Source organism: Ostrea edulis, chromosome 5, assembly GCF_947568905.1.
Source record: "Ostrea edulis chromosome 5, xbOstEdul1.1, whole genome shotgun sequence".
Lineage (NCBI taxonomy): Eukaryota > Metazoa > Mollusca > Bivalvia > Ostreida > Ostreidae > Ostrea > Ostrea edulis.
The window spans coordinates 56868523-56880399 of NC_079168.1; positions in this window are offsets into that span (position 1 = coordinate 56868523).

An 11877-nucleotide genomic window follows, 5' to 3' on the forward strand; every position below is an offset into this window, starting at 1 on the left:
TATCTTTTAAAAATGTTATACCCGGTTTAGATTATCTCGTTCATTTAAAGGTGGTGTAAATGAAAGATGAAGATAACGAACAGTGATCAATCTCATAACTCCTATAAGCAATACAAAATAGAGAGTTGGGCAAACACGGACCCCTAGATATACCAGAGGTGGGATCAGGTGCCTAGGAGGAGTAAGCATCCCCTGTCGACCGGCCACACCCGCCGTGAGCCCTATATCTTGATCAGGTAAACGGAGTTATCCGTTGTCAAAATCAGTGTGCCAAGAACGGCCTAACAATCGGTATGAAACACGTCAGACAGCATTTGACCTAATGGTAGGTTGTATTGGCAAACTAAATCGTTATAACGACCATAGAATTTGCGAAATGCTTACTTTAAACGAGACTGTTGGAACTCCTGCACTATCAAATGTTTGTCAGTAGTCTGTTTCGATTCAAAAACTGACCATATGCAGAACAAGCTCTTGCGTATCGAATCAGTTGAGAGATATAAACACCATAAGCAGGTGATAATGGGATTTTTCCACATATCAGTCTTTAATTCCAAAATACATTAATATTTCGGGGTAAAGTATCCACAGAGACCCCCTTATAATCTTTACCTAGGGTGCCAGGGGCCCCTGGATTAGATGTATATAGGCATAGGCATACATATACATACATGTATATATAAATTTATACATATAAATATTTACATATACAAACACAAACATACTCATACCTATACAAACACACACACATATATATACATCTGTTATATAACAAAATTCATTAACATGTTATAGCAAAAAAGGTTGTTATTTTTACGAGGAAAAACAACAACAACACAACAATATATATACATAAAGAACTTGAAACTGCCATATGAGGGGTTAACCAATTCAAAAGTTCATATCACAACCCCCATGACAGCACTACAGGACCCCTCCTCATAGTGGGAACTTCTTGCAAAGTACCAGTATATAAAAGGTTTATTACAAAATTTTATTTGATATAGAAATATAGTTCTTTGTAATCAATTCAAATTGTTCAAAATAAACTCACATCGAAGCATAATTAAAAATGTGCATATACAGATATTTTTTAGAGGTTTCATATTAGAAAAAGTCATACCTGCAAAGGTGATAATGGGGTATTGCTACACAAATATGGGAAGTTGACGATGGAGAAATTGAAATAATCCCGTTTGTCATAAAGCTGAGTTGTTAGTTTGCCGTTAATATCTACTTTCAATAAAATATCAAAGTATGAAGCAAAAGTGGACGACTCTGTGGTGTCTTTTATTTCGAGTTCACTGGGATATATCGAATCGACATATGAATGAAAATTATTATTGTTAATAGATAATACGTCGTCGATATATCTAAATGTCGAATTGAAGGCCACAGGAAGAGATTTTTTCTTCTCACGTAGAAGTTTTTGAATAAATTCTGCTTCATAGGAATATAAAAACAGGCCAGCTAACAAAGGAACACAATTCGTGCCCATGGGGATTCCAACAGACTGTTGGAAGTCCTGGTCACCAAAGACCACGATGATATTGTCAATGAGGAACTCCAGCATATTTTTTATTTCAGCTTTAGAGTACTTGTGCGTGGAATCAGAGTGGATTATAACAAAGTAATTTTTTGGATGACTGATCTCTAGATAGGAATATTTGCGTTTTCCATTTTTGTTGAAGAAGCAACTGTCTATGATGTGAAAAAGTATAGTCTTTAATTTATCGTGAGGAATGGTCGTGTAAAGTGTTGAAAAGTCATACGTTTACTAAAAGTTCTTTAGAATATTTTTTTGGAATCCACATTTGATTGACGCCACTTCTGGCATATGTAGTCGCACAGTACGTTTGAAGTTTCTCCTTTACAGCTGTTAATATTTTCATGTGATCCATGAATTAATGGTATCTATAACTCTATAGAATTCATAGTAAGATTTGTTTAAACTGTATTTAAAAAAATCAAGGACACGATTAAATACATATCATTTGAATTGTTGATATTGGAAAACAAGAGCATATTCCCTTATTCAATTTCTCTCTCATTATTATAAGTTAACAAATGGCGATCACGTTTTGACAAGAAAGGATAGAGAACGAAAACAAGAACTAGATGCTACTATAAGCCGGACAACCCTCCACGCAAGTGTTTCTCTCCGTCGTACTTATGTAATTCGCAAAGACACAATAGTTACCAAATAACATACCCTATGTATTCTTGCTGCATATGTCAATATTCTGTTGGGCAAGCGGCCTGGGGTAATCCAAAACCCTATTTCATAATTGTTGAAACAATTGAGGTTCTGACCACTAAACCATGTATTCCTGCTACACATATCAAGATGCAGTAATTATTCTGATGGGTAAGTGCCCCGGGTCATCCTAACCCCCATAAATTTTTGATTGTTCAAATATCTTTAAAATGGTTGAGATTCCAACCCTTAAAGCCATATATTCTTATTGCACATGATACAATGCACTGCGCACCAGGTTTTCCACATTATTTGTCTTTGGCGTTTTTCAACCTCCAATTGGCCCCCAGAGTGAAAATGAAAATCATGAAACCTTATTGCACATCAATAGGACTTCACAAATTACCTTTCAGAAGATGATTTGGCTACTGCGCAAAATGTTCTGGGAACCAAGGATTTGGGGGTAAAAAGTGGAGTTTTTACCCATTTTGGCCCTAAGGATGAAAATAAAAACCCCGAAAACGTATTGCACATCTACAGGACACCACCATTCATCTTCCAAATGATGATTTTGCAATTAAATAAAATGTATGAGGAGTTCCGAGAACCAGGTTTTGTTAGAAAAAACATCGGTTTTGATCCCGATTTGGTCCCCAGGGTAAAATTTAAAATTCTGAAACCTTACTGCATATCTACAGGACACCACTTATTCTATTCCAAAAGAGTAATTGGTTACTGAATAAAATAAATGAGGAGTTTGAAGAAGAAGGAAGTGTGTCGGACGGACGGGATAACAACAGTATGTCCGAACTTTCTTTAGAACGTGAGGGTATAAAATTTAAAAAAATATTTTAAAAAGTGGACATGGTTGTTGAAATAATAGACAGGCTTTTGGAGAGGGAAATTATATTGTTATGAATTTGTATGTAAAGTAGTTCGGCCATTGAAGAGAGAAAAACGGATTATCCAGGTAGATCAAGAGTCGTAAAAGGACTTGGTAGAAGCAATAGCAGCAAAGGTTAATGGAGCTACAATGTATTTATATGCAAAGGAATTGAATATCATATGCAATTGCATGTAAATACCCTGTTTAGTAGTTCTATGAAAAGTGTTTTGTTCATTTAGTTGCCTCATCTATTTCATCGCTCACAAAATATGAATTAGAGTAATCTTTTCCATATCATAGCATTTCGATGTTTTATATTATTTTTGCTGGACTTGGAAAGGACCGAGATCACTTTTCTCGGCATAAACTTTTTCTGATAATTCTATATTCTAGCAAAAATAACAAATATTATTAACAATGAAAGAAGCAATATTCTAGAAGAAAATGTAGTCTACCTATCACACAGACTCGATGAATTTTATCAATACTCCAAATAGGTGAAAAGCCCTGGGGAATATTTCAAAAGCTAGAGACCAATACTTTTGATAATGTATCTAATGATTCGCCATCGCTTGTGTTTATATGATGTTCTGATTAGACAACTCGCTCCTTCGCTTTCAGGGCGAATATGAGAAGGAGTAACTCGGAGAGGGCGAACGAACGAAGTTGTGAGGACGAACGAACCAAATTGTGGGGGAGAAAGTGTGAAGTTGCGAGATTGATTGATTGTATCTTGTTTAATGTCTCTCTCGAGAATCTTTCAATCACCAAGATAAAAAGTGAATCGGTGAAGGGCTTCAAATTTAGGCCTATGGTCGGCGCTTACGGCCATTGAGCAGTGAGGGTTCTTTAGCGCGCCACACCTACTGTGGCACGGGACATCCGTTTTTAAGGTCATCTCCGAAGACCCGTGACATTCACACCTGATGCCGGGCGTTTGGTGATAGAACTGTCACTGCCTGTTTTAACGACTTATAGGTCTGTAGCAGCCGGAATTCGAACCCCGGCCTTCCGCACGCGGGGCGAACGCTCTAACCAGACCACCGCGGCGGCTGAAGTTGCGAGAATGAAGGATCGAAAACGCAAAGGCTATGATGCGAAATATGCTCCTTGAAGTAAATGTTGCTCCTTCGCTTCGCAACTTCAAACTTCCACCACTCTGCCATCACAGTTTCACTTCCTCGCCCCTAGGAAGGTGTTGGTACATGTATATATGCGTGTTTCAGCACAGATGGAATCTGATGGCGCCAATAAAGATGTTTTTATTTGTTGCTTTCCGTCCCAATGGAGAATTTTTCACTGATGTAGAGATGAAGCGCCACAAATTTTAAACTATGCACTTAGTTTTACGCCTGTGGCCGAACATGCAGCAGTTGATATTTCTTTATGGCGCCAAAGTCTATCGAGACACGGGGCAGTTTTCAAAGTCAAATCCGAATGACCCACGACTAATGAGTTTTAATACCATAGTTGGTACCGTACCCATTTTATCTGCTGATATCGTTTTCTTGCTTCAGTATTTGTGCGTTGATATAGATGTATTCGTAGCAGCTGTTTCATTGCATTTACTTGTTGATAATTAACCTGTTAAAGAATCTACAGGGCTAGTGGTTTACAATCATATACCAGGTACACGTGTGTCAAATACATTAAATTATGTAAACTTGAATATAGTATCGTCCCGAAAACAAATGTGTACCTTCTTCCAAAATTGTTCAGAGATCAGTACTAGTGTAGCTCAGACAAAGGAATATGATAATTCGTTCATCCATCTTTGGTATGCGTATACCAATGTATGTATATCGAAACTTTCTCGTATGAGGAAGCGTGAGTGCGAAGGAGAAAGTCTGAAGGCGAAGGACAGAGAGTGCAAAAGTGAGTATAAAGGAGAGAGTGCGAAGGCTGATGAGCGATCTTTGCGTTCGAGTTCACGCCCCTACACTGTAGCTACTTCGCACGGATCTGCACTGTCACTTTTGTAATATATATCATTCGCTGATCAGTTTGCTAAATTCTTTGACTTAAGACCCAATTATGATTCGAATCAAATAGTATCTTCGGTACAATCTGCAGTCGAAGACAGCAGTCAGGGAGTCTGAAGACCCTTTTACAATATTACGGATTACATAGTATACGAATCTGAATATTACAGACTATGAATGAATCATAAAAAATAAAGATTCGGGTTATGAAGAATCGTATAGCTTCATAGTAAAACAGAATGATATCCACAGCCCGTAGAATTACTTTTATAAAAACATTTTTCTTATCTAGAAAACAGTTCACCATCTAATTAGTCTCTCAAACTCCCCAAATCTTCTATGCATGATATAGATCTGCACTGTGTAGACTATTTATTTTGTTTAATGCCTCACTGTACAGACTTTGTTGGTTTATGTCTCACTGTACAGACTTTGTTTGGTTTAATGTCTCACTGTACAGACGCTTTGTTTGGTTTAATGCCACACTGTACAGACGCTTTGTTTGGTTTAATGCCTCACTGTACAGACTCTTTGTTTGGTTTAATGCCACACTGTACAGACGCTTTGTTTGGTTTAATGCCTCACTGTACAGACTCTTTGATTGGTTTATGTCTCACTGTACAGACTTTGTTTGGTTTAATGCCTCACTGTACAGACTCTTTGTTTGGTTTATGTCTCACTGTACAGACTCTTTGTTTGGTTTAATGCCACACTGTACAGACTCTTTGTTTGGTTTATGTCACACTGTACAGACGCTTTGTTTGGTATAATGCCTCACTGTACAGACGCTTTGTTTGGTTTAATGCCACACTGTACAGACACTTTGTTTGGTTTAATGCCACACTGTACAGATGTACAGATCCATTCTTAAAAGGTTGTAAGGGAATTTACCTGCATTCGATACACCCGAAGGCTGTATGGAATACACCTCGGGTAAAATCCCTGTGCACTCTTGATTGCGCCTGGATTCCCATCTAACCTAAGAAGCTCAAATCCAAGTCCAATCATGTGTGCTTGACAAATGGTATTATTCACTGATAAGTATGTGAGGTATTCTACGCTTTGTACGAGGTGGTTAAAATAAATATGAGTGAGACCAACATATTTGATTAAGCAGACACTGTAAATAGAACGTTAAAACTTTTAAATTCTGAATCGTGATTTAAATGCTATAATGCATTAAAATTGAAGAAAAATAAATTTGAGAGTTAAAAACGTCCTCAAATCGAATTTTATGAAAATTGTGCAAAATTTCTTCGTAATAGATTTACCTTCATGTATGCCACGATTCTCTATAAACAAAGATCACTTTAATTTTAAATTACAACTAAAGATTGCAAGATGTATATGTGTATGCGTTTGAATATTTATATACTGTAAATCTGTTCTAATCATTTTGGTAACAATCGGCAAATATATATGTTTAGCAGCTAATGCCCCCTTTTCTGGCGACAATGCATTGTGACGTCATGGTATTTTACCCCTCGAACATAAATATAAACATGTATATTGTTTAACGTCCCTCTCGAGAATTTTTCACTCATATGGAGACGTCACCATTGCCGGTGAAGGGCTGCAAAATTTAGGCCTATGCTCGGCGCTTACGGTCTTTGAGCAGAAAGGGATCTTTATCGTGCCACATCTGTTGTGGCACGAGGCCTCGGATTTTGTGGCCTCGTCCGAAGGACCGCCCCATTTAGTCGCCTCTTGCAAAAAGCAAGGGGTACTGAGGACATTCCCAACGTGAAGAAATATAAAAGTTTCGTTTCTTTAGTACAATACTTACCTAGTAATGGGAATGTGCAATGGAAAACATTGTGTCCTAAATTTACAAATCAATACTTCTTAGAGCATCTCATAAATTCAGAAATATATTTGATTCTCAAAATATATCTATTATGGATTTTGCTAACATTGGTAATTATGCATTTATTTATCAATGAATGCAGGTTCTTTGATTTTATAATTTCGCACTGTCCAAAGTCTTTCTTCAATCAGATTCCGCACTGTGCAGATTCTTTGGTTTAATGCCACATTGTGCCGACTCCTTGTTTTAATGCCACATTGTGCCGACTCCTTGTTTTTCTAATTTTGAGTTGTGCGCGCAGACTGATCTATTTTTGCACTGTGTAGACTATTTATTTGGTTTACTGCCACAAGGTTCAGACTCTTTGTTTGGCCACACTGTACAGACTCTTTGTTTGATTTAATGCCTCACTGTACAAACTCTTTGTTTGCTTTAATGCCTCACTGTACAGACGCTTTGTTTGGTTTAATGTCTCACTGTACAAACTCTTTGTTTGGTTTATGCCTCACTGTACAGACGCTTTGTTTGGTTTAATGCCTCACTGTACAAACTCTTTGTTTGGTTTATGCCTCACTGTACATACTCTTTGGTTTATGCCACACTGTACAAACTTTGTTTGGCCTCACTGTACAGATGCTTTGTTTGGTTTAATGCCTCACTGTACAGACTCTTTGTTTGGGGTATGCCTCGCTGTACAAACTCTTTGTTTGGTTTAATGCCTCACTGTACAGACTCTTTGTTTGGTTTTTGCCACATTGTACAAACTTTGTTTGGCCTCACTGTACAGACTCTTTGTTTGGTTTATGCCTCACTGTACATACTCTTTGGTTTATGCCACACTGTACAAACTTTGTTTGGCCTCACTGTACAGATGCTTTGTTTGGTTTAATACCTCACTGTACAGACTCTTTGTTTGGTTTATGCCTCACTGTACAGACTCTTTCTTTGGTTTATGTCTCACTGTGCAGCTTTCTAGAAATCTTACAATGCGTATATGATTATATTAGGTGACAGTGTCCGTCCTCTTGGAATCCATTGATAATCCGTCTTACATCTGAGAAAACAGGGTCGTCATGGAAAGTTGCATCGATGTGTGAAAAATGTTTCCGGTGTATTGACTAATCAGGTGTTACATCACTTTTAAGACCAGAGGAAATATGTGATATTACATGTATCTTAACACACTGTTATCTAAAGTATATACACAAACAATAACTATCAAGAAGACCCACTACGGATCAACCACAATGGCGACAATTACGTTTAACAAAGAAGACAAAATGATGGCGATGTACTTATATGGCAACCTGATTAAGAATAAATTGAAGGAACATACCATATGATAGTATTCATATACTTGTGTTCTAATGCTTCCCCAGAACTGTTGTTTCCAATAATCAAATTCATTGCAATATCTTGAATTTGAATACGACATATACAACATAAACACATAGATAATTATCATTCATATTGTTATTTCATTTTTGGATATAATTTATTGATTGTTGGTTATGACTTTAAATAACATATCAGGAATTCTTCTCAGCTGACATATTGGGTTAATTCATGTTTCCCTGAGATAATTGAAGTTTCTTTTGCTAGATGAGGTTCCTTACATACCGACACTTCTTTCTTCTATTTGCAGACTCTTTGTTAGTCTCAGCTAATCTGTTCCCAGCTTTTAGAACCTCCTTCATCAAACAATCTGGTCCTGATTTAATAGATCGCTTTCATGTCTTGTGTTTTGCGCAATATGTATTATTTTAGGTAGTTTTGAATTTTGAAAAATCTAAAATGACATTATATGTCTCGATTAAAAAGTCAGCATTTCGCAAATTCTATGGTCGTTATAACGATTTAGTTTACCAATACAACCTATCATTGGGTCAAATGCTGTCTGACGTGTTTCATACCGATTGTTAGACCATTCTTGGCACACTGATTTTGATTATGGATAACTCCGTTTACCTGATCAAGATATAGGGCTCACTGTGGGTGTGACTGGTCGACAGGGGATACTTACTCCTCCTAGGCACATGATCCCACCTCTGGTGTGTCCAGGGGTCCGTGTTTGCCCAACTATCTATTTTGTATTGCTTATAGGAATTATGAGATTGATCACTGATCGTTATCTTCACCTTTCATGTTGTAGAAATTCGGTGCTATATAATCAGTAAAAATTGTTTATCCAGGGCATTTCATAAAACATGCAGCCATTTCATTTATTATTAGATTTATACAAATTCTGAAAATATCATTTGAACGAGTGATTTACTGAAAAATCAATCAAGTTATTCTTTAGCTGTCACGTGATCAAGATGACTATCTCCAAAACCAACAAAAATCAGCTTTGGGAGAAAAAAAAATTATATACAAAAGAAAAAGAAAACAGTTATATGTTTTCACAGACATGAATACATTCTGTCAGTACGTTAAGTGACATGAGTGATTTTCACGTTGTGCCTGCATGCTAGACTAAACCGGAAGGGAGGGGATTTGTCACCATGTTTTGCACCACCGAGTATATCAAGAAGTTGAAACTGGAAATTCGACGTCAACGGTTGAAATTTTTACATATATACGGAAGACAAGATGGCGATTCAAATGTTTTGTGAAAATTGCAAATTTTTTGGCCTTTTTTGACATATGTACTTATTACATATCTTTTAAAATTAAATTATTTCGTCCTGATTTGATAAACTCTAAGCTTTATTTCTGTATTGAGCAACCTTAAAACATTTAATAATAATAATGATAATAATATTTATATAGCGCCCTATATGACTATAAATAACCACTCTAAAGCGCTGCACAAATTAAAAATGGCACAGCATGTTATAAAAGTAGTAAAAGGAAATTATAATAGCATTAAGACGGATAATATAAAAGCAATGCTAGAAAAACATCAATAATGTGAAGTAAAATTACTAAAATCTAAAACATGATGTACATGAAAAAAGTTCCACGCCGTACAATCAAATGATATAAAATACAATAGTTGAAATAAATATACAATTATACATTTGAAAAGGTCATGTTAAAATGATGGTAAAGAAACCATAAAGATTTAACCACCTATAATACTAATAATATGCAAGTCTAAAAAGATGTGTTTATAAATGTTTTTTTAAAAGTGTTCAAATTCTGACAACGGCGGAAGGTATCAGGCAGATAGTTCCAGAGTGTAGCTGCTGCCACATCCAAGCGCCTGTTTCCATATGTGGAGGTTCGACATCTAGGTCTAACTAATGTCAGTGAATTTTCAGATCTTAGGGAACGATTTGGTTGGTAAGCAGTACACATTTAAATGTTGTATTTACATAGAATGTATCTACATTGTAAATAGACTTTATTAACATAATATTGTAATTGCTTGTGATGATTTTGAGTTTTTTAAATATCAAATTTCAGATTACTAGATGTATTTCATTTTTCACAAGTTTTTTCCCATTTATCATTGGGAATCTTAACAATGGAAAAGAGTAGGTAAGGTTTTGTCTATACATGTATATATGACATTAGTATTATCAGATATACCAAATAAGATATTTACCACGATATGAAACCCATTCAAAGAACAAAGACTACAGAATCTGCGATGAATTATATCTCGGAAGTATAATGTATGCATTTTGTGTGTTTAGTTCCGCCACGTTCCTCGTTTGTATAAGTTGATTGTTTACGTCCCTTCGCATTGAAACGTCACCATCTATAGGTGAAATACCACAAATAGACCCATGCTTAAAGTTCAAGGCCGTATTAGTGAGGGTCCTTTAACGTGTCAACGCTTTACGGTCATATCTGAAAGACTTCTCACTTCTAAATGCCGAGCGTTTGGCGAAGGAGCATCACTATCTATGGGCGCGCTTGATTTGTCTACATCGACTACAAAGTGTACACTAGTACTTTTCCGTGATAAAGTGTAAACTTTTTGGTGTACACCCTGTACAGGCATGTCTGGGTAAATGCACCGAAAAATTCAACATGGCTGAAAAATGGTGAGACGGAAAATTTGCAGATGTTTTCCCCCGTATTGTGTTAGTTGTAAAGTATATAAGAGAATAATTCCAGTGTACTGTATGTAGTCATTTAAAAGAGTTTAAAATGCATTTTAAAGACTAAATGAAAACTACTAGTGTAGTACGTTTCGGGTATTCTCATACCCCAGATATATAGATAAATTTACTTGACGTTCCCTACGCCTATTATTGATTGTTAAATAACTTAACTTTCTCTAGAATCAGTTAGAAATAAATTAGCCAGTACAAAACAATGATTCCGAAAAATATACGGGTTCTAAGATTCTGCTTCTGTGCTCTGATTATCTATTAGGTCTGAAACTATGTTTCCGAGCCTCTAATGCTCCCAGACCTCTTACTTGTGTTTCAAACACTTTATTCTTTGTCTCTGAATTATGTTAGGTTTGGAACCCAATGTACTCCAAATGATATATCTGTAGTATATTGAGAGCCGCAAAATGGAGCACACTAAATTCCTTACCTTTTCGCCTTCCTTCTTTTTCGGTTACCGACAGACAACTGTGAGCAACCGCTGCAATTGCTCTTTATATAGCAATTGTCAGCGTCTGTCTGGATCATGTAAACGTTTAATGATGTAAGCACAAAAGCGTCTGATTGATATTGAAGATGCATCTCAATCACGGTAATTTCTACTACACTAGTACAATATTGATATTTCATACAATCATCAAAAATCAAGTTCAGTGCCTAAAAAATCAACAAATATTTTGGAGTATGACGAAGTATTTTTCAGATATATGTAGGTATTTGTTTGCATTCAAATCGTTAAGTTTCCAATGAAGATCTCCTCAGCTACTGAACGTCCATATTAAATATACTACACTACTCCAAACTGTTACAAAGCGAACGCTCTAGATCGCGACCGAAGAAAATGTACAGTGTTTGCTTTAGAAAAGAATGAGTACATGTATCAGTTTCATTTTCATTAATCGTTCTGTTTCCGTAATTTATTTTAATTAATATTT